At 27.3% G+C, this 26,228-nt stretch overlaps 1 protein-coding gene across 2 annotated transcripts in view; it reads left to right on the top strand.

The window, feature by feature from the left end:
- Positions 1-26,228, top strand: part of LOC148226610 (GTP-binding protein Di-Ras2) — a 155,768-nt gene that overhangs the window by 47,582 nt on the left and 81,958 nt on the right. Inside the window, exon 1 of one of the 2 annotated variants that reach the window (XM_088204482.1) lies at positions 17,658-17,758. The exons of the other annotated variant lie outside the window; for it this stretch is intronic. The gene's annotated coding sequence lies outside the window, so the exon portion shown is untranslated. Of the gene's footprint in view, positions 1-17,657; positions 17,759-26,228 lie in introns of those variants that run through there. 2 annotated transcript variants of the gene reach the window in all.

The raw sequence follows: 26,228 nt of genomic DNA, 5'->3' as shown, positions 1-26,228 counted from the left end.
ACAGAAATAAATAAGCTTTTTTAAAATGAGATTGTTTCAGTTGCAATTTAACGATTATAATTACTTCTAGTTCAATTGAATATTATATTATTCATGAAGTATATGTATAAAGTAACTTTTTTTAACATGTTATCATTTACGTCTGTGAGAATCCAATTATTTAGCTTAAATATGATATCATATTTCTACACATTATTGTGCATAGTATATATTTACTATAAGATTATTAGTAAGATTAACTGCTTTCAGGTTTTAAGGTCAGAGGTGTGTGAATTTTCAGCCAAATAAACGCCAGAAAATCTAATAACAATTTATTTTGTAATAAACATATAAATTACAATTTATATATTGAGAAATATAGATGCCGCTTTTTGGCGTTGGAGTTGAATTGGAGTGTCGAGTTGTATTATTGTCGGCTGGGATTGTCTTGATCTGTTCTTGCGATGTGCACATTTCTCTCGTGTTGATGCAATCTCTTATGCTATGAATTCTTGGTGCTTCTGAGCTTCTCTGTGACCAATTGTCAATTTTTAATAATGCTGGTTCGATAAAGCTCTGGCGAATCGCATATAAGGGTGTGTGTGAGCCATGTATGAGCCTTAAAAAAATAAACAGTTCAGATAGTCCCTATAGACTACAATGTATTGTCTGGAGCGCGTCTTTTTCAAATAAAGAAAATTATTTTGGTGGCACTCATGGGTGATTAACGTCTCGATAGATGTACTATTAGGTGGTCTGTTCAATATTTTAAATTATTATCACAAATATATGGTCACAAGATCTCTCTTCTATTGTTGTAAAAAAATTGTTTTTGGTCTTACTTTCGAGGTGTGTATTTGTTAGTTCAAAATGATCGTTAAAATGACTTTTAAATATAAAAAAATGCGGGTGATTGAAACCTTGAATTATATAAAACATATTTAATATTAAATTAAATCAATACGGCATTATGACATGTTTATGTTTTGTTAAGTTTATATTAATAATTATACAATATCGTTTCATATCAACGTTTATTTATTTTTTTGCATATACATATTTATGTAGAATTTATAAATACAATTTCATTGCAAAATAAATTTACGCCGCATCAGCTCCAATTGGCTGGAGAAGAAAAAACTTCTCTTTTTTTCATCAATTGTATATAAAGACCTATACTTTACTAAAATATATTAGGTAGTCAAAATACGGATTTTATTTCTAAAGTGCCAAGCAATCGCTAGTCAGTAAATTAACTTAATTAGCGATTTCTAATGTATGAAAGATACAAAAAAAATATTAACGCAATATATTTAAGTATAAATAATTTATAAAAAATATATAACACAGATAAAAACTTTGCTTTGCTTCTAATTTTTACTCTTGTGGCTTGTGTTATATAAGGGTGGAAATATATTTTTAACAATTATATATTATAGTTGTTGATATCGTTGAATAAGTTGCTTTTGAATAAAATATAAATATAATATAGCATATAAATTATTTTTGATGAATATATATATTATAATACATTTGCATTGCATTAACTACCCCATAATATTTTTAATGGACTGTAAATACATTACATATCCCATTATTTTTAAAGAGCGTGGTGTTTCATAAACGTACTATGAAACATTCCATATCTACACACGTGCAAAATGGTTCACGTTTTTTTAATTAAAATAACATTTTCACCGCCCGTTCGTTTCACCATTATGCATTTATGTATAATATGTAAAGTAAATAAATATAGCCAGAGATCCGAGGGTGTATTTAATTCATCACCCTCGCTGAAAAAACATATCGTGCAAATTAATGATAATCCTTAAAAAGCTTTGATACACATGTTTGTACAAACGATTATGTACATCGGTAGCAAACACGTGTTATGATCCAAATTGTTAATCAAAACACGTATGACAATGATATTGAAACGGGAAAAAATCATGTTTGTTTTTTACCTTTATTAACCGATGAAAAAGCTTGTATTATGTAGAAGTAGAGTAATACTGAATATGGAGGAACACGATCATATTATGTAATATGGTTATACATATATATAAATCTCTGGCGAACGCTTAACTTTTTGTTTTTTAGGCATCACATATCGATCGTGTCTAGGTCAAAGTTCGCAGTCATAAAATCCATTTTTAGATTACGACTTTTGGACGAGGTGCAAATTAGATTTTGACTTTCCGTGACTTTTGTAATTACTTGCATGTATTATATTACTTATTGTATGTATAGAAGCTTCTACGCACACATAAAAGTTTGTTTAAAACTAATATTTTGTATTCAAAGACAGTCAGAACATATATAAATATAATTTAGCATGTTTTTATTGTCTAATTCACTGTATTCTTAAAATAAGGATTTAAAAATAGATTATCAGTTTAATTATGATTTTTTTAGTAATTGCAACATTATTATTATTTAATGCAAGTAGGGCTTAGATTTTTTTAATTGCTTGATATCCTTCAACGAGACTGTCTTGCGCGCCATATGCGTTCCAATTTCACGCTTGTCTATATTGACATGTGGAGTTCTTATTTTAGTTAACACGTATGACGCTCGCTAGTTCAGAACTTATTTACAATAAAACATTAATTATTTTATTCAGTGCAAGTTTATTATATCTGTAAAAAGGTGAACGTCCGATTATAAATTAAAATCTATTACGCCTGATGAAACAGATGATCCACAATTAGGTGCCCCGTATTTTGTTCAAATAAAATTTATATATTAATATTAAATTCTTTTTTAAATTAATGTGTGTTATATTAGTCAGTCCCTAATTGAGAAGTGTATAAGCTCAAAATTAAACACCAAAAATGCGATTTAGTGTAGGGGTCAATTTATTCAACAAAAGTATTTCGTAATATATATTATTGCGCAGTTTAGATACGTAGTCGTATTAATTCTGAGAAAGTTTAGTCCTACAAAATCGTTTGTATGAATTCGATCCAAGTTTTAAAACAAACATTGCAGCAACGACCACAGATCGGAAGCAAGTCAAGTACACAACGAATCTCAAACTCAACTTAGTTTTCAATAACTTGAATTACAAAATGCAATTTCGATGGGCTATATTATATGCTAATACTAATGATTTCGAAGAATCTATAAAAAATTAAACCTAGTAAATTTCGATGATAAAAAAATCTAGAGATTATATTTAGTTATGTTATGTTTTTGCAATATTTATAATTCATAAAATAAAAGAGTAGCTTCCTTATGTTGGTATGTGAAAAAAATAGCGTAAACTAAAATATGTACATACATATTTTTAGAAATGTTTTAGAAGTTCTTACTCCAGTGAAAATCACTATTTCAATTTATAGAGTTTCTGACTGTTGCATAAAATAATTAATTTTATTAGGCGTAGAACTGAAATAATGATTTTTTTATTATATTGATAAAAATAACTAAATAAATTTAAAAAAATAGATTTCCAATAAATAAATTTTAAAAGAACATTTATTTTTGTATGTGCGTATAATATACACACTTTTTACTAACATCATAAAAAAGGGACGGAATAGCGTACTAGTAACTCTGAGGTTGCGGGTTCGAGCCCCGGCAGCGGCACTCGAATTTTTATTTATAAAAATGCGCTATTATTAAAAAATCTGGCCCCAGCTGCAGTGACATCTATCAATTATAAATTGTATAGCACATAATCATTTATAATTATTAATATAGATGTCACCGATTCCCAGACTTTCAGTCTAGTGGTTAATACTTATTTGTATGTATTTATCATGTCTGTTTGACTTATTCAGTTGGTACAGATTTGCCCGTTGGCTTCATAAGATTCCCATGTCGTCTGGACGAAGTACCGTTTCACGAACTAGCATGCTTTTTCTCTTTCTTCGTTGCATGCGACACCCCTTCCACTTTTATTTATAGATATAGTCCTGGATTGTTAAATTAATAAATTTGATTAACCTACAATACCACTAACTCCATTCTATAATTTTGCTACTTACGTATCTGATTTTTTTTTAATTTTGCGCAAAATTTCAAAGATCTTTTAAAGAAATATAATTATTACAGTCATTATTAACTGTGTTCCTACTATTGTTTTTTACTAAAGAAAGAAAAAAATTGTATTTATTACAAGAACAGAGCATTAATATAAATTAAAGTGGTAAATATATCTTTAGAAGCGCAGGATAACACCCCCACCGTGTATGGCTGAGAGGCAAATAATAGTGGATTCTAATTAGAATGTAACGGTAAACTGTCGAGCTCGATAGGGAATCTTATGATGCTGCCCGTTGTAATGTATTAGGCTAACACCTGTCAGGTTACAGTGAAAGATTTTATAAACATAAATAAAAAATAATGTTTCACTTCTGGATTTATAAGCTTAACATTTATGAAATTCGAAAAACAGTTGAGAATAAAAATCCCTAAGATAATGAAAGAATTTATTGAATTTAAGTGATTTTTACGTTCCCTTAAAAAAACGTAATTCATTTTGGAATAGCCTAATATATAAATATTACAGATTACATAATAATTTATAACAACAGTTTTTTATTTATGTAATGCAGTAATTTAGTAATGTTTCAAATTATTAACAAATTAGTAAAAACAATGAAATATTCATTACTATAAAAACCCACACATATACAATATGTTTATGTATGTATACATATAAATACATATTCAATATTATACTATATGTATTATAATATAAAATTTAAACTAAGTAATTTATTATTTTAATAATTAGCAATAATATTATATAATTAGGTTTCGTTATATATGTTAGGTACTTAACTTTTAAAGATGAAAAGAGATGAGTGACAATCTTTCTGAATAGTTTCGATAATTTAAATCTTTTAAAGCATATTTATTAAATACGTAAAAATTATAATATAAAATATATGTATTTTCATTAAGGGCAGCGATAATTGCCAAGGCAAAAAAATGTCAAATGTGAGCGAAGAATGTTTCGGATACCACCTAACATTAAAGGAAAATGATGTATTACATAAACACCCAATTAAGATACTCTTGCTTGTTAGGTAAAATATATATTATATTATCTATTTAAAGCTGTTCAACCCTAATCATACAAATATTATGTGAAAAATCTATTTTGTTTGTACTAATGTAATATGTAACTGTAACATACAGTATGATGGTAAATATAAAAAAATCTATATGATACTCTAAAATACTTTTTTCATACAACCAGATTTTTCACAGTTATATTTTTAATATCGCATAAGCTTCAACTTTTTATATTACTCCGATGAAAATCGCAGAGGTGCAAAATTTTCACTTTCAAGAGTAGAAACGAGATAGGAAGAGTTTCACCCACTCGTTCGCCGAAAACCCGTGACCAACCGATTGGCAAAACAATCGAACTTGAAAATTTTCATTAGACCTGCTTGCCAAAAGGAGCGAGTAACTTTTCGAATATGGAAATTTCAACAATAACAAACAGAAGGGTCGATTTGCATGCAAGTCACAGTCGAAATGCTCAAACCCCTTTCATCCCATTAACAATTAACATATCATATACCTATATATTATAATGATTTCGAAATCCCCCGACAATAAACGCTCCTCTTGAATAAGAATATTTGTAATGTTGAGATCAAACGGCAGATCGAGATCAGAGAGAACGAACTCTCTACAATAATACAAATAGCTCAAACTCACAATTAGGACTTTCAATACCGGAGAATATTTTCAATAATATTTTGATATTTTTGTAGAATTCAATAGCGGAATTTTGGTGATATTTTTTTTATTTATACATAAACACAATTTAATACATAACAATTATTTAATATAAAAACTTTCGACATCTCTTAAATTAAATACTGAGCTCTTTTTAAAATAAACGTAGCACAGTGAAGTAAATCATTAGTTAAACATTAACCTTTATTAAATATTTACATAACTAGGCATCGCTTCCGAATTGCTACTTTGTAGTATTAAGCGTTAATCCCTTTTTGATTCATTCGACCTTCATTTAAGAGATTGAGATCCGATTTTTTATAAAAAAGTATGTTTGTTGTTTACTCTGTGATTTAAACCGCAATAATAATTTTTAAATCAATTATTATTGGAATAAGGATGCAAATAGGTCGTTAATACCAATGTTTAGTGACTGAAAAATACTGCGTACTATTTCCGTACTAAAAATAAAATATGTATATATAAAAAAATAAAACCTTACCCACAGAATAAACACATTAATAATACAATATAACTCCATGTAAAACTTTCTTGGAGTTAAAAAATGTGTAGGTATTAATCGAGATAACGAAAAGGTTAGAGACGCTCACGCAAATTCAATATAATTTTGTAAATTATGTTAAATGTGGGAGTTAATTGACTAAAGTTAAATATTTTTACCGAATAAATTTTAAAGCGTTTATACAACACAAAAAAGTTTGTTTTAACTGTTTATTTAAAAAGTTAATTGTATATAATTAAACGACGCCTACATTAATTTACAGGTACTTCATTAATATAATATATATTTATTCTTTAAAAAAAGGATTTTTTTATACCATATTTCGATATGGTATAAAAAACATGTTATAATTTAACAGCAATTATAATACGTACTATATATGTATATATATTTACATTAAAAAAAGCTTTTTTTTGTACGTGCACAAAATGTCAGTTACATATACATTAGAGAACAATATTATTTTCATCTAATTAAGTTTAACCTTGAATATGGATGCTTAGAAAGTTCTACTATTGTTTATAAGTTGTAGGAATAATATTACGAATTACCATGTTGAACTTTCTACAACTATGTTAAGCCTATTACCACATATGTAGTAGTAATTAATGGTACATGTTATATTAAATATATATATTTAGATGAAGTTTACTAAATATTTTTTTTTCTAAATTAAAATCCAGGTTCTTAAAACAATATTTGTATTGTAAATATGTACAAGAAAAGTAAATATAATATATAATTGCATACTTGTTTCAAGACCCGTATTTTAGATGTTATAATATTCTTCGTTTACTTTAACAAAATACTAAAAATATTGTATTTTATAATATGCTGCCCAATAAATCTATTAAATTTAACTTATTTCTAGAAAAGTTCGTGACTTAGATTATAAATATGATATTTTAAAAAAAATGAATTTTTTTACGTATATGAAGTTCTCTATAAGATATTTTTTCTACATAATATGTACAACCTAACTCCGTGAGATTAGAAAAATCTAGGAAAACCTTTACTGTGATCATCACAGTTACGATCGAATATAATTATAATTATATACAATGATTTCAAAATAAATTTTGTTTTTTTTATTGAGAAAAAACACTTTTCACAACAATATTTTATTGATTCAAAATTTAATTTGTTTTAAGGTTTAACCTTCTCCCACCTCTCCTTAATTTTTTTCCATTAAAATAAAACATTGGATTCAAATTATTCCGAAAGCCGCCTTTTCACATCATTTACATTTTGAATTGTTTTTTCATCTAAGAAGTATTGCATCGATCTACATACATAGTATTTAAAAAGAGCAAGGTCTGGAGTATAAGCAGGATGAGATTAAGCCTTCCAGTTAAGTTCCTTTCAAATAATTTATTATATGACGCGCATTGTCATGTTGTAGAACTTCTTATGTTGACAAGTGCAAGCCTTTTTTCTCCACGTGCAAAGTATATAGCTAGTCTCAATATATTTTTACTGTAATTGTGTAGCTAGGTTTAAGAGTTTTAAAATGCACGATCCTTTTTCAATCCTACCATCCATACAAAATAACTTACATGGCCCGGGCTTCAAGGTAGGTTTTTTATTTGACAACACCCATTTTTATCTTTATATTTTAGCAATGTTCTTGACCATACTGCCATAGAAACTGTAATAACTTTCAGATTCGTGCCTCATAAATAATAATTTATAATTTATGGTGCAAAAAAATGTTAAATTAAAAATACCCTATAAGTGTATTGCCGTTACCGGCTGTCATAATTATGTAATTTGTGTAACCCTACTACCCAACCAGCCGCGGGATAATAATCCCTGATTTTAGATAACACGTGTACGGTATATGCGTGACCCTTGCCATAGAACGAACATCTTCATGTACTACGTAGTTACCATAAAGCTACGTATTAAGTTTGCCGACTAAATTAATTGAACCCAGCCCGTTTTAGTCTAACGGCTAACTTTACTTATCCAAAACACCCACATACACCATGTCGAAAAAAATATGTACGTTAAGCTCATTATAGCGTTTGCCTCGGGGCGCTTTTCGACATTTTAAAATATATATTTTATTTGTATTAATATTATTATTATAAATAAATTATTTAATTAAATCTTTTATAGAGAAGTAAATCCCTTAAATGGCCTCGATGAAATATATTCAGAGCGTAAAACGAGACTTTCATCTAAAATGCCATTTATACGTCGACTAAAGCGTTTTCATTTGAATGCCAAAGTATTATGGAATCTTTATTTTTTCTTATTCGCACGTAGATATCAATCAAATTTAAAGTGTAAAACAGTATATTTATTTCATCTATAAATTTGGAATTGAAACATATGTGAAAAAATAATAAAATGTATGTATAGATATTATTTCTAGAGCTTTTTGTTTTAAATTGCCGTGTGTATATAATAAACTAAGTATCTGAGCTATTTATCTCAAGTGACTTGGTCCTTACTGACCTCTAAGTGACTAGTTAACTTTCGAATTGCTTCTGAAGTGATTTTAAAATGCTAGACTGAATTATGAAATAAAGGTCAAAACTGAGTTAAGAAATAGCTTTGATTTGTTAATATCCGCTAGAAGGGGTGCTTTTACTATTTGTCTTTTATTTATTTGGTTCTAAATAGGCGTGGCTTAAATATTTATAAAATAAAATTAGTCTCTAGGATTTGTAACTGTTTCTGTAGAATTCGAATAGCTGAATTAATTTATTTTAAAAAGTTTTACGGCATAAACTTTATACCTCTAAAGTAGGTGCCAGCAAACTACGGCCCGTGTGCCGAATTCAGCCCGCTGACTATTTTTATCCGGTTTTCACATTTTCGGGGCATTTTTACGATATTTTGTTCTCATTGTATTACCCGTGGATTATATTCTTATTGTTTTTTATAATTTATTTTCATTGAATGACGTGACATTCTTTTGTACGATGACTTTATGTCTGTACTATGATAGTACAATATATTTACATCGTCACTTGAAACGATATTCACAAAGCAGAAAAGCAACGTTCAGAAAAGTTTAAAATATAATTTTTCATTACAACGCATTTTTTTCATAACAACGCATAAGGCATATAACTAAAGCCAGTTTACGTGTAGCTCATTAAATATTAAATAAAAAAAGACATTCACCAAAAATAGATCAGTTTTTCGGCAAGAGCAGTTGCTAGAAGAGTTGGGCACATTGTGAGTAACATCAATAGGCAATTATTCACTTTTCACAAAAATATATTTCACAGACTCACCCTTGCTTATGCAGATGTATATAGATATGCAGTCATTGTAAGACATTTGATTCGTATAAATTTAATTTTTAACAAAAAAAAAGTTATTATATTTTTTTTTAAATTTGCTGATTTTTGAGATAAGAATTCACAAAATATAATTTCTGAGCTAACTTTTTTTCCTCACTAAGTGGTTCCCAATTTATTTCACTCTTAACGCCCTTGCGGAATCTAGCTTTTTCAAGGTGCCATATGTCAAATTATAACAATTGCACTTAGCGAAATAGCAAAAATTTCTGGTTTACGTAAATGTTATATTTGAAGTGACTAAATATTTTGCTTCTATGAATAATATACAAAAACATCAACAGATAAAAATCTTTTTATTTAAGTTGAGAAATACATATATTCTGAAGTAAAATTGGGTAAAATTTGTCACATCAGATGATAGTTCAAGTAAACGTGGAACAGATTAAGGCTTAGTTAGAAAAAATAAAATGCTTGCGAAAATTATTAATTGTATTATTCATGAGCATGTCGTTATGAGAAGTATTTCAATTTATTATGTGTTATTGAACCAGTTATGTCAATGGTAAACTTTATTCGCTCTCGTAGACTTGCATGTCGTCAGTTTCATGACTTTTTTTATCAAAAATGGAAGACTTGCCATGGTACAATTTTATTACGATATTACGATTTTTTCTAAAATATGTATAATCTGGCCTTTTATAAAATAATTTTGCTGACCCTTGCTCTAGGGCAGTGGTCGGCAAACTTATTGGCCGAAGAGCCAAATATGTACACTACAACGATTCAAAATAGTTCTAAGAGCCAAATCTGTTTTTTAATTTAGTAAACCTTTATTATAATTTTAGATCTTCATTAAATTACGGGTACACTGAATAAAACTTGATTTCACACTTAATAAAGATTTATTCGTCGATAAACTATGATATGAAAGTAAGGTATCCATAAATTTAAACCATGACAATGACTGACAAACACTTAATGCGAACAATGTCCTTGCATCTCCTTGGAAAGTTTCAGTAAGTCAAGTTTATATGTTGTTGTTTTTAATTTCAGGCATGATTCCAAGTTCTCGTCAATAAGACGACTTCTCAGTTTACTCTTGATAAAGTTCATGCTTAAAAAGGATTGTTCGCATGAATATGTAGAACCAAAAAGGGAAAGAACAGCAAACGCAAGTTTTTTCAGCTGATCGTAAGAGTCAGGAATACTATTCCAGACGTTGAAAATGATCATGTCTTCATTCTCCAGGTCTTTCAAAGCAGACCACTTGTGTTGTGAACTAAGATCACATTCGTTCTTCTCCAATATTTTCAAATCAATACAAAGACGTTGAAATTTGGAGCTCCATATTTCCTTGTTTTTTAAATCCTGCAATTGTATTTCAAAGTTACCAATGTTGATGCCAAAAGAGAAAATTTCAATTTCAATGTAGCATTAAGAGGATTTTTGACGAATGCTAAGGTCGCTTTGCTGTTTTTAAACTCCTGAAACTTGCTGAGAAATGCTTCCCTCATATTTAAGATTGTTGTTTTTAAATGCTGTTTGTTAATAGAGGAATTATTTTCTTGGCGATGCTTCAGCAGGCTAGGAAAGTGAAACAATTTCCCTTTCAAAATCTTGAGCAAAAAGGGATAATTTGTTTTCGAATGAAATTACTTCTTCTAACATCGAAAAAATTGTGTTTCCTTTCCCTTGTAGTTTACGGTTAAGCTGATTTAGATGAGACGTAACGTCTTTTTTTTTTTTTTGTTAAAGGTGTTTATGTACTTTGACCTAAACTTAACGTATTTTATGTTCTTTTATTATTCTTATTTCTGTAATTCCTCTTAATTTAGCTAATCAATCGTAAATTGTGATAATGGTAATTAACCAGCAACCAATGAAATGTAAATATATATGTTTATAAAAATGTATTATTTAATTATGTAATAAACAAAAATTAAAAAAAAAAAAAAAAACGTCTATCATGAAATGAAAGTTTTGGATCCACTGTAAGTTATGGATAGTGAACACCCTTTTCAAGGAGAAATTTCTGGCAATATCCCTATTGAAACGTTCATATATTTTAATAAACGTTCAATATCCCTATTGAACGTTTTAAAACGCGAAACGTTTTAAAACGTTCCCTCTTGATAACCATCGAACCTTGTTATGAAGCAGAAGATCAGCGTACTCACTCTCCATTTCAACTAAAAATTCTTTAAATTGACGATGATTCAGAGCTTTAGCTACAATGGAGTTGATGGTCGTGATCACTAATCCCAACTTTACTAATTTCTTCCGGAAATGTCTGCGCATAAAGCGTTTCTTGGTGAATAATGCAATGATAAACCAATATCTCGCGATTAATTTTTATTTCAAAATGACAACAAGCCCTTTTCTGACGCCGGTCATACTTTTGGCCCCGTCTGTAGCCGCCAAATACGCAGATTGACAACTGCCATACTACTACGCTGCGCTGCGCCCCTGCCGGATGAAAGAGGTACTACGTCAACGCTCACGCACACATTCAACGTTGCATGGAAAGGACACTCTACCAGAATTGGCGCCCGGGACCGTGGATATTTGTGCCAGAGCCGCACTCAAGGAGCCAAAGAGCCGCATGCGGCTCCGGAGCCGCACTTTGCCGACCCCTGCTCTAGGGTAAGGTAAAAGTTTATCTTAAAGTTGCGTATAACGCTTATAAATAAATGTAAGGTTAGGTTAGATTTCATCAGTATAGTACAGTTGTCAACGTAAACATCAGAGTAAAGCGGAATTTATTTTTAACGCAGTTTGTAAAGCTTAAAAATAATCATTAGGTTTTGTTTCAAGTAACTTATTCATATACAGTTCTTACAGTAAAATGATGCAGAATTAATTATATTAATTAAAAGCACATACTTTGTCACACAATATGTGTTTTTCTGCGAAAAATGAAAAAAATTGTGTTCATGTAATTTTATATTCTTTTTATACAGATTCCAATTAACAAGGTAGATTAAAAAACGATATATAAAAAACACCGCCCGTCATATTAAAAAACATTTTTCATCCCACCAGTTCAGACGTTGAAAACGGTTTGCATGCGAGTGGAATTGCAAGTGCTTCTACATTTTATTCCGCTCGATCAAACTCGAGAATGCGAGCCACTGTTGCGCGAACACTGGTTGTTAGCTAACGTATCATATCGATATAGATATATATGAAATTGTGTGACGAGTCAAATATGTATTAGTTTTTTACCAAATGAGTACATAATCATAATTTTGAGCAAAGTGGCGATCTTATCTTGATTTTTCGGTTAGAAAAGTATCGATTTTTCTACGAATACACTCAGTGCTAGTTTTCTTGAATACTTAAGAGTGACGATCTGTTTACTATCGTCTAGTGAATATCACTCATTGGATTCGGTAGAGCTCGTACCATCGTATAAGGGATTGAAACAGATTTTTAAACAAGGCATTGTATTATCTGATCAAATGTGACAGTATCAGTTAAATCAATATTATGAAATGACAACTGTCAGATTTATTTTTTGTTATCCGAATTTAATCCGAAACTATGTATAACTAAATGTTCGGTCGGTTTCTATATATGTAGCTATAATATGCACACAAAAATCTCAACCGTACTTCACATTTATACATATGTTATAATTAAAGTTTTATTTTTAAATTATTTTTAGGGGAAAATTCAGTATGGTAATAAAATTAAAAAAATAATTAATATTCAAATAACATTGTATAAAAAATATGTGTTTTATGACCGACTCTAGGAATTACGTTTATCAAACATTTACTGGTCAATCAAAAAATAAAATGCAAGGATAAATGCATTAGGAATTATTGTATTGATAGTGTTTTTGGCAAGGATACATCGACCGGCTAAATGAAGTAATAGTAAATGTTTTTATTTAAATGCTATATAAATCATATGATAAGATGTTGTATCATTTGTAAAATACGAGTGAAAATATCATGTGATTGAAAGTAAATATTAGTTAAATATTTTAGTCAGAATGATTTTAATATCTCATAGTAAATATATCTCATAGTGTGTGTCATAAGAAATGTTTTGCCATTCTTTGCGTTCATTTATATTTTAATTATAAACTATAATTTAATCTACATACAAAAAGATTTTTTATGTACAAAAATTAAAAATATTACATATATATTTTTAAGTCCAAATTATTCTAGAGTAATTGGGATAAATCTCTTTTTTAGTATGTTTTTTCTTTTGTATTGTAATATTATGATACAGTCTGTTTATTTTTTTGATCATCGGGATGCATCTGGATAACCTTTTAGGTCATGATGACCTTAATTTAAATTTCTAAAGAAATGTAAAACATCAAGAAATGAGAAGCCCTCATTATTATAAACCATTATGTACATATACACCATTGATATGACACGTGTTTGTATATTATAAACATGTTTTCTGTATTTTAATTTGACATTGGAGTGCGTACTTGTTAAAAATTGTATTTTCTTATTAAATGAAAGCTCAAGTTCTGCTTTTAACTTTAACCTAAATTTTTCCAAGGAAACATATAGTTAGTATATTTTTTTAACAAATATTATCACATAATAATAGGTGTAGAATAATAAGTTATATTATATTTTAAACAGTACGAAATATATAACATCATTAATTCAGATTTCTTAGGTATCATAGAATTGAATATAAATTACTCATATTATAATATTGACCCATCGTGATGGAAATAATAATAGTCTTGAGTTACATAAAGCCACAATCCAAAATATGTCAGTTGAACCGACTTCGATTCGGCTATTTCTCCTTATTGAATATTTAATGAAAATAGGCTGCTAAGTAATCAAGAAAACTGAATTGTATTGCCCTTTCAATGCAATAATAATACAGGGCAATGCATAAAAGAGATTTTTTCTCATATTTATAAAGAATATCTCCTACGATTTATGTGATATTTATATTCTTGGAATATACTATGTATTTTATATTTATTAATGTACAAGAAAATGTTACCAATTTGAAAGCGAGATTAGGATGTGTTCTGATATATGCGAGCTTATATATTTTTACAATATACATAACTTTATATTTAAACATATTTATTTATTTATTATCTTACAGGTTCTTAAGCATTTCACAATGATTTAATACAAATATTCACTATACGCGTATTTGCATATTATTAGTAAAGTTATATGTTTAATAGTATAAATATATTTTAAAAACTCAGCTAGCTAAAATGTATCAAGCAATTAATTCACAATTTTATTGCACAGTATCAGTAAAACTATTTTTACATGATCAGAAATTGTGCAAAATAAATTAAACAAAACCCAAACGAATTAAGCTAAAAATATTAGTTAGGTGCCGTTAGGTTAGGTTTAGTTTTAAACAGTAAATGGACTTTTTACAACTGTAAAATATGTTTTTGAACAGCATATAATTATTTAAATTTTTTACCAAAGAAAATGTATTCGGATTTGCTCTCACTGAAAATATTATTTTACTGTAACGTATACGATCAATAAAAAACTTAAATGTATTTCTAAAGTAACTAATATTTCTATTATAAATAAATATAGTCTTCATAACAAATCGTTTTATCTTAATTTAATTAAAAGCTCAACCAATACAAATTTCAATATTTTGCTTTCTAATAATATCTACTTAAGATTGCTTATTTCATTTAATATTACCCTTAAGGGCTTATATCAAAATGTAATATAATTTCTCTAATAACAGAACCATATTAATGAAAATTGCTTAATTCCATCTAATTGATTTTAAGCAGTAAAACAAATTTAACGTTTCTTGATCAACTTCGTTATTCAAAGAATTAATTTTGTAAAATTTTATTTGTAAAATTAAGTGATAAGATTTTTTATATATTTATCAAACTGACTTATGCCGCTTTTATGACAGAACATCTCATGATCATTTCAACGTAAATATTTTGAGAATAAATAAATAATATTTACATACAATTCAATAGAGAATTCCTAATATGTTTATTTATGTTTTTCAAAACCACGAACGTAACGCGAACGATATAAATTCGACGTGTCAAAATATAAAAACGTTCCGTAGGGCATTGTCTCTTTTTTCGACACACCCTGTGCGACGGCATTGAATTTTTCATGAATCTGAAATAACACTTGGAATACCAACGATTTTTGTAAACACTCGAAAGCGAAGTAAAAAAACCAGCCAAGCAAAAGAGACCGAATTCAGTTTTCTTGGTGGAGAAAATATACGATTTAACAGAAAAAATAACACAATAATGAATCTTATATATTAGTCTTGCTTAAGTATTTGTTTTCAAAGAGTACTTTAACAATTTAAAAAAAAAGTCCTCAATTGTCATTTATTTTACAGTTAACTATATTTTCTGTATCGATTCACGTTAGACGGCTAAGTACAATAAATTGAGTATTACATTAAGGAGGGCACGTCGGATGTTTTTTTTGCAAAATGACTTGGAATTCGCTCATGGTTATCTGATAATACTTTTCAATATTGGTCGAAGGACTTCTTTATGTATTCTATATGTATTGAAATGAAATTGCCACTGCATTTTACATTTAAAATAACGATATACTGAGCATGATGCAATTTGAAACAAAATATCTAGAATATCTTGTGAATGGATAGAGCATATATGCTAAAATCATAAACTTTGTTGCTATCAAATACGTAATGGAAAAGTATCGATTGTCTTTAAAAACGTATATATATTCACTCATAGTGTAGATAATAAATAGCAGTTAGTATTTGAGTACATATAATTAAGCATTTTATACAATTAATTTGTTTGCGTGACTGATTTTTATCTGAATCATGGTTTATGTGTAATAACTAAATATTTTTCTTCCTCCATATTTATTTTATTATCATTCAGTCTCGACACTTTCTCACATCATGTGTGTGTACAAAGCGAGAAAATGAAATTGAGACTCAAAAAGGCACAAATTGCGTTTCAAAATGGAAAACAAACAACTTATATGTGCTTTGAGAAAATTAAAAAAAATAGAAAGATACGAATATGTTACGTTTACATACAAACAATAGTGTGTCTCAAATATATTAGAAAAGTAGTAGGTACATATTTTATTTTTAACTATTATCTATTGAATATAAACAATTATCTTCTCGGTTAAAAGCAGAGACCGATATATTGAATTAAAGCTGTTTATTATTTTTTAAATCTGATTTACTTCAGCAGAGTATTTTATGTTTGCACTTCAAGTATCTAAATAACATTTTATAAATTGATCAAAACAAAATCAGATTAAATATATCCATTACCGGCTGTCACAGTGAGAAATTTATATATTAATCACTTAGTATTGAGTTGTTTGCGTGCATTTGTAGAGCGCCTACGGCCAATATAATTAAGGCTATCGAGTACTTTGAGTGGAAAGCATTTGAGTAGTTCTAAGATTATTCAAAAAGTTTTCTGAATTGGACATCAACATCTACTAAATTGCGTTTGAAACATAATATTTTAAAGCAAATTTTAATAGTTTAAGAACCAATTTATAAAAGCAAATTGTATTTGATACAAAAAAATATATATATAAATAATAAAATAAAAAGACAAAGCAATCATTGTAAAAGTCGATTTGAAATGGATATAGAGAGAAAATTCTTATTCGAATTTGAGTGAAAGCATGTGGCGCATTTTTCAATGCTTCTTAAACTTAGCCAAATGATAAAAAATAACATTAAATTAAATAAAATTAAAAAATCTAATTTAAATGAAATATATTGTATGCACATATTCACAATCAATCTATTATATATATTACCAAAAATAAAATATTAAAATTAAATACACACATTAAAACAATTTTATTTAAAATAGCATTTTAAAAATACGAAAATGTTTAAATTTACATCTGATTTTGTACATACATATATTTTTAACAATTACAAAATCTCTTTCTGTTTCAATTGATGACTGTTTTATAGTCAGCAAGGAAGCAAACAATTTTTGTAAAATAAGTGTTTGCTTTTATTTATTTTTTAAAACTAAAAATATTTCCTCGTATATTTTTGTTTATTTGCTGTGCTTCAACAGCTCCCTGTTTAATTCCTGACTCATTGTCAAACACTCTATAATATTGTTGCAATCTGAGGGGTGAATATTGAGATGCGCATGCGCGGGCCCTCGCGACTCCTGCGCAGATCGGCAGTAATTGCGCATCGGTCACCACTCTCGGGTGCAGCGCTATCGCTCCTCATTTATGGACGCCGCGTAAACATTATTCGCGTGTTAAGGCTCTGATGTAACGGCCTCACATAGGCCCACGTAACAATATCAATATCATTATCTGAATCTAGAAGAATTTCATGCATTTGTAATTACAGTTGAAGGATATAATCTCTTCATCATTGCTTCTCCATATGATATACATTCAAATTTGTTGCAACTTTTAAAATATAATATATTATGTATTTCGAAATTTGCGCCATTTAAAATTATGTGTTAATAATATTAATTTTAAATTTCTTCTTTCTACGATTATACATTTTAATTCGTGAATCATTTCTTTTCCCAGAGAAATATTTATTGCAGAAATGATTACTTCAGCTTGTAAGATATTGGTATCTCTTCTACTTAAAGCTATAATAGCGCTTTCTATCGGTTTTAATACGTCTAATATTTCCTTTAAAATATAAATATTTTCATCGTTCCTGAATATCTCTAATTTAATATCGATTAAAGACTTTTTTGTATACCTCTGTAGGGTTAAAAAGAATCGCTTTAAAAAATATTCACCCCGGAGTAAATAATTAAATGTTGTTTCAGCGAAAGCACTCACTCATGTATGTACTCGCATTTTTATTGCATTTCACCGACAGTCGTCAATGCTAGCAAATTTCCAAGAATTTGTAACTCTGTATTTTGCGACTAAATGATTTATTGCTTCCTGAACCCATGGTTATTGTTTTCTGGAACCTATTCGAAAAGCGTGCTTTTTTGTTTTGACCATTTATTCTTAACTGCGTTCGTAAGATAAAATTTGGACAAAATTATTTTATTTACAGTCTTCCAAAATTATTACAAATCCCGGGACTCCCGTGTATTCCATTTTCATAACCCCATGTTGCGACATATTTTCTGAAATCATATTTTATGCGAAAAATTTAAATTAGGCAATAAAAATTATTGAAAATTTTTACTTATGATATGTATCTGATAATTCGTCTTGTTTTTTTTTTGCTGCTCAGTGTTGCCATATAGTAAATTTTTAGTAATTCGATCTGAATTTTTAGATCGAATACCTAAATTTCCTGCTACTAATTTACATTCGTTGAATATTTTCTCTCATGTATAATATTTTTTAAATTTAACAATAATTTGCACACAAATTTTAACACAAATGGAACCGCGTCTAAGAACTACAATTTGCCCCCTTGAATAATAATATTTATTGTGAAAGGTCTAGAAAATAAGCAGTCGCTTTCACTTAGTTAATAGCAGGGTCTAGAAAAAAAGCAGTCGCTTTCACTTAGTCAATAGATTGAGAGTGAATCTTGAATAAACAACTTAAAAAAATTACGATGTAACACAATAGTGATAACAACATATTACCTATCAATTGCATTGTAATTAATTTATATCAGATATTTGCTTATCTATTAGATAATATGTTATATATTTTCACCTAGCTTTTTAATGATAAAAAAAAAACAAATTAAACTCTGAAGCAATAAAAAAAATATAGTTATAATGAAATGCGCAGATCAATCAATTTTTATTTGGTTATAAATATGCATAGAATATTTACAACACATCATTTTTTTTATTTATTATAAAAATATGTGATTCTTATTGGTTTTAATTATCTTTTCTAAGAGCTATTATACCGTTATATTCGAATCCCAGTAGTTCAGTTAAGTTTCAATAGAAGTTAGTACCGTCTTGTGACTAATGTAATTATAAGTATTTTATGTATGCACTTATATTTTTGAGTTTTTAAAAATATGTTGATTAAATCCTGTCACGATTAAATATTTGTACACTTAACCTATCATATGTTACACATACAAAAGCTTGTGAATATAGAGAATACACGCAAAATAAATTTATGTTATAGTTTCAAAAGTCCATCTAGTCCGTATAATTTTAATTCAACTACCCATATTTACAGAAGGAATCTCGGACATTAAGCACATAAAAGCTCCCGAGCCAATTTGGTTATCCTGCTCACGGCTAAACACCTCGTAAAATTCGGACATCCCTGGGGACTCGTACATGGGGGCATAAAACGTAAAACGTAACGTAAAAAAATACGTTGTCAGTAATCCTCGAGCCGACGTCACTCAATACTTTAATGGCTCATTCTGCCGGCCAGTCTCGAGTTCTGTTAATGGAATCGATTTTCTTTTCGAGTGTGATGTAATTAACGAAAACCTAATTTCCGGATTCGGTCGTATTTGGGCGTGCGGTGAATTGATACTTTTTTTCAGATGGACGAATATATATTTAGACGGTTGGCTATATTAAATAAAGAAAAAGAGTTCAGTTGGCCTTTTTCTGTAGTATGGATAGGAGTTTATTTCATAATGTTTTACTCGACATGTTATATATATATATATATATATATATATATATATATATATATATATATATATATATATATATATATATATATATATGTCCAGACATCTACGGCATTATTATATCAAAGTAATTTTTATTTAAATTTTGCATTAATAATAGAAAACTTTCAACAATCGAGGATATTTGAAATCAGTTTGTAGTATGCAAAAAATAAACTATCTCTGCCTTTTCTCTCCGCTCTTTGATATCTCGACCATCTAAGTACAGATTGGAGGTAGTATATTTTTTGTGAAAATATTTTTTTTATTATAAAATAAGCTTTACAATTTTAATAAAAAGTGTTACTTCAGGAATAGCATCAGTTATTTACTTGTTTCGAATATGTTCTTTCTTTTAAGTTGCTAAATTTATATTATTACTGTAAGAAGCTCGATAGATATTATATAATATTAATTTGAGGTATGTCCGATTAAAACAAGCAAAGTCACAATATAAAAATCAGGAAATAGTGTGTTTTTGTATTATTTTTTTGACAATTGCAATTAATATTAAATCAGTTTAGTTCTTAAACTGAATATTGCTATTGAATATTTTACAATCTTGTTATTTTATATCCTTCAATATTTGTATAAACAAAATGTTTATTTTCTTCGCCTCGGTTTACTATTTTATATATACAATTTCTATATATAAGATAAATAGATATGTTTATAATAATTGTATCATATATATATACTATAATAAGAGTATATAATATATTCGATTAAATCAATCAAAATACAATACTTATTTGTAGCACGATAATTTTGTACGTACTTAAATTAATGTATCGCATTAAATTAATAGCAAATTAACAACGAGTTTATGATTTTAATTAATTAAATAATCAGTTAATACGCAATAAATCGTTTACTTAATTCTTCATAATAATAATTATTAATTTCAAAGTCTACTTCGTTTATGGCATTAGAAATTATTCATTCAGTCAGTCATATACCTAAAAAATAAGGGTAGATAGGGAGATTAACATAAAAAGGTTTTCCAGAAGGTGAACTATCTGGCTGTTTGTGTGAAATCCAATTAATGTGGTCAATGCAATCCTGAATATATTTACATATGATTCATATTATATATATGTGATATTATATTATTATACATACACCTTTTGTATACATTACATTGTTCAGAAGCTGTAAGGTATGAAATCTGCGTTTAAAAGCTCACAAAAGCGTCACGTTGTAAGGGGTAAAAACATCAAGTAAAAGCATTTAAAGGGTCGAGTGTTGACCCAACAAAAAGGCTAACGAAAGCTCTTTTAATTTCGTCTCACATAAAATCAGCACATTTGCACTGGCTAAGAAAATGCTTTTTGTTATAAAAATCAATCGAAAGATATGTAATAATGTAGTTTGAAATATCGTTAAATTACACTATATAAAAGCTTTCAGGCTCTCGACTTTCCTATGGGCTCTTAAATTGTTATGGCTCTCATTTTTATATATATCGTCGTATCCCTTACCTGATCTCATTGTGAAGAGACCATTTTCACACACAATAAGCTTTATGATAAAAAAAAACTAGGAATAATTTCACTCTAATTTAATATTTTTGACCGCAAATCTTTTTTGTGAAAGCTCAACGCTAAAAATGTAAAATATATTTTAACTTTTCACTAATGGACAAATTCAAGTTTGTAATTCATGTATTCGATAAAATTGCGTTATGCTTTTCGGAGAAAAGTTTAACGCGGATAATATGAAAAGCTTTTTCGATTTTGTTGTTATGACATAGAAAAAATAATTATCCTTCTCTTTGACACGCGATACAAAGCGAAACGTTTGTCTTTCTCATTTATCGCTTAATTACTTTCTGAATGTGAATAAAATGGCATTTTTTTTCTCATCAAAGTATTGAGCTCAAAGAAATACTACAAAGGACAATACAACTTTTATACAGTTTTTTTTTGCTGCAGTAGTATAAAAATATTTTATTTTAACGAATACCCGGATGTTGTTATTTTATACGCTATGTATTATACAATAGACCAAGAAAATTGTTTACTTTTAAATCGAGCGTTTTGTATCGCAAACTAGAACTGTTAAATGCATTTACTTTAACTATTCATCAGATTCAATTTGCGATAGGTTAGCCTTAAAGCATGGATCAGCAACCTTTTTAGCCATGACGACGAATTTTTCTATATATATTTAAAAAAATGTGTTTTTGATAATTTTGAATTTTTCACTTATCAACTGTTTTTCTGTATTAATTTTGTTTTATACAAAAGAATATTTAAGAAAAATAATACGTTTAAAAAAGTGTAACCTATCCACTAAAGTTATCTAAAATAAGAATGTAGCCTGCGAGACAAAAATTTTGCTGATTTAGAGCATTTTAATCAGATCAATTTTCGTGAATGTAAAATATTCGTAAAAGCAAACTCGGTTAGATTTTGTAAAAGAGTTCGCAAATTCGATTTGAACACACCCTTGTATAATAAATTAAATTACACAATTTATTAAAACAATGAAATTTATTCTGACCGTTCGCATTTTGTTTAATTTTACGTGTTGCGTGCGAATGACATACGCTGTCTTAAATGCAATTATTATAAAACACGGTGGTAAAAACCTTTCTCGTTTATATTTTATTACACCCAGCGGTTTCGGGTATTTCAATTCATCATGGAATTTTTTTGTTTTAGTAATTAATTAGGACCTAAATGTTTCTATTTACAGAAAAATGTCGGTTTTCTTCGTCTATAAATATTAAAATATATTAAAGATATAAAAATATGGTGAAACACGATAATACAATATATTATATTGTACTTTAACATTAGAATAAGATATATTTTTTATGTGTACATATATATATGTATTATATATAGTCGTTCCTTAACTTTCAAATATAGAATTTTTCTTAAAATTAACTTTACCCTTTAGGGCAACATGATCGTATCAAACACAATAAAATCTTATAAACTAATTAAAAACTTTTCTTCGCAGTCGTTTAATAATTGCTTGAGTAGTAATTGATATTGAGATGCAATCGCTTATAATAAATAATAATAAATATATTTTTGCACGACATTACAATGTTTTATTTTGTATGTGTATAAAAAACAAATCTAAAAAGTAGCAATCTATTGATATAATCATAACTATGAGATAATTCTGATCTGGGTTAACAATATTAAAAAAGTGTTGTTAGCTTACTAATAAATCAATTTTTATTATTTTGTAAATTAACCTATTGGTTAATTTTTCACAATATAAAAGGTTACCTATAACGCAGCTATTTATATATTTTTATTTCTATTATAATTAAATAGCAAATACAAATATATAAATATTTGTATTTCATCTGCTTTTTAGATTATTATTTTATATCTAGGTGTAATAATACGTGTGTTTTCTTTGTTTTTGATGTAGTGCTACTCCATCGTGTTGTTGAAACTAGAAAGTTATTGAAAGTATTTTGTTATTGCTTAGAAACAAATCTACAACAAAATTAGAAGTATAGTTATAGTAGTCACATACATATGTGTTTTTAGGTAATATACGGTAAATCTAACAAATTATCAATATCTTAGGTATGTTATATGATTTATCATAAATATTTTTAGGTAGCAAATTTTTAAACCTTAATACTATTTTTGTTATTTATTTATTTAATAATTTACTTAGCTTAATAGCTAATCTTTACATCAAACAACTTTAAGTATATAAACATATATAAAAAATATATAAAAAATACACAACAGAAAATAAAAATATACACTAATAAGACTTAATATTATAATTTATTTCTATATGTACGAAGATGTTTTTTAATTCCATTTAGGAAACCCCTTATATTTATGCTTTTTCGGATTATTCTTGGAACACTATTATACAAATCAAAACCTCCGTACATAACTCCCCTAGCCGTACTCGTTTTCTTATATTTATCTATCTTTAAATTTTCTCTATTTCTAGTATTATATTTATGTACATCTCTATTTCTTATTAAATACTTATTAAAATATTCTGGTAACATATTATTTTCGAACTTATATATAAATACTAAAACATTCATACTCAATATTTCTTGAACATTCAACCATTCTAATCTATCAATCATACTTTTACAACTAGTTAATCTATTTTTATTTAAGATTACTCTCATTGCCCTATTTTGTAATTTTTGCAACATTTGTTTGTCTAATTTATTTAACATATTTAATATTGTTGCACAATAATTAAAATGGGGCAATATTATACTATTGTAAATTAATTTTTTTTTATTTATACTTAATATATTTCTTATTCTAGATAATAAACCTATTTTTCTACTAATTTTTTTTAATATGTAATTACAATGTTCTTTAAAATTTAATTTTGTATCAACAATTACTCCTAAATATTTTATACTATCCACTATTTCTATACTAGAGTTATTTATTACTATTTTGATATTATTATCTAACACATTTTTATAATTAATAAACATACATTTAGTTTTATTCTCATTTAATTTAAGTACATTATTCTTTAACCATATTTCTAATATATTTAATTCATTATTTAAATTATTTACAATTTCTTTAATAGTATCACTTATGCAATACATTAAAGTGTCATCCCCAAATGGATGAATTTTACACTTTTTCCCGTTATTAACTATATCATTTATATACAATACAAATAACAATGGTCCCAATTTAGACCCTTGTGGTACTCCATATGACACTAATTTCTCTTCAGAATATACATCATTTATTTTAAATTTTTGTTTTCTTTTATGTAAGTAATTTAATTGTTAAAAAATATATTTTTAGATAGGTTTTTTGTGTATTCCAAAATTTCAAAATTACTATTAATTTGGTTTATGATAAGTATAGCAAACGTATATCCGTATCGTGCGCTTTAAAACTAATAGTAGGGGAGAAAATCCAAACTGGCCAGCTCTTTCTCAATTATGAATAATGATGAAATGGATAGCTCTCGAACTGACTGTGTTAACGCAAATATAGTCAATTTATATTTTTTTAACATCTATAATAGCAATATAAAATTGTATGAAGTTTTTAAATAAGTTATTATATCCGTATCGCGTGCTTTAAGGCGAAAGCCCAAACTCTTTCTCAATTATGAATAATGGTAAAGTAGATAGTTCTCGAACTGACTGTGTTAACGCAAATGTAGATGCTTGATTTTTAAGTTACAATATTTTATTATTTATTATTAAGGTTAAATTGAAAATAAATAAAAATTTAAATGCAGTTGCTATCAAAAAAATATAATTAATTGTATTAAAAATAATAAATAATTTTATTTCTTCATAGTGAAAAAAATCAATTGATCAATTAAATACATATGTTCAGGGCCTCTCAACAACAATATTAGTTTAGTTATATTATATAAAAATAGATCAATAATAGTATGTATTATTAATAATATTTAAATAAGTCAAATTTTCACATAAAAATACTCACGTTTATATTATACTTATTTTCATATATTTAAAATATATAAATTTTAACTCTCCGTTTATTTTTTAACAGGTACGGTGGTTTTTTTATATACATATTAGGGGTGTAGAGTAAAAGTTAGCTCTTTCACGAAAACATTTTATAATTTTAATCTGAAACATTGAATAATTCAATTTTTAACTTCATAAAAAACCTTTACAAAATAATTAATAACGTTTTTGAAAAGTATGTTTCAGTCAAATATAAACATTAAAATACAGAGATTTAATTTATTTAATTAACAATAGTTATTTTATTATTAAAATAATTGTATGCAAAAATAACTTGTATTTACATAATATCATACTAATTAGATTAGACGCAATAAAACTGAAATAATTTATTCATAAATTTAATGATATTTTTTTATTTTTAATTTTACGAAAATAGCAGTGTTTATTATTTTATTTTTAAATTAATAAAGATCTTTTTTGTGGTTTAAATGTTTAATTAGAAACAGCTCATAATGTTCTTTAATAATGATATATTCTTTATGTAAATATATAGAAATAATATTTAAATATTTAAAGTGTATCATTGTTTTTTTTTTTAATTACATACACTGCCATTTTTAATTGTAATAACAAAGATTGTGTTTTTTATAAATATCATACTGTTTTTGGAGGGTGATGAAAATTTCATTGTAAAATACATTTACTTTTGGGATAAAAGCAAGCAATTTAATAATTCGCTTGC

Source organism: Plectrocnemia conspersa, unplaced genomic scaffold (assembly GCF_051122295.1).
Source record: "Plectrocnemia conspersa isolate PC_06_02 unplaced genomic scaffold, ASM5112229v1 ptg000014l, whole genome shotgun sequence".
NCBI classification, from domain to species: Eukaryota; Metazoa; Arthropoda; class Insecta; order Trichoptera; family Polycentropodidae; genus Plectrocnemia; species Plectrocnemia conspersa.
The sequence above is the reverse complement of the archived record's forward strand: the minus strand, read 5'-3'. Positions and strand labels throughout refer to the sequence as shown.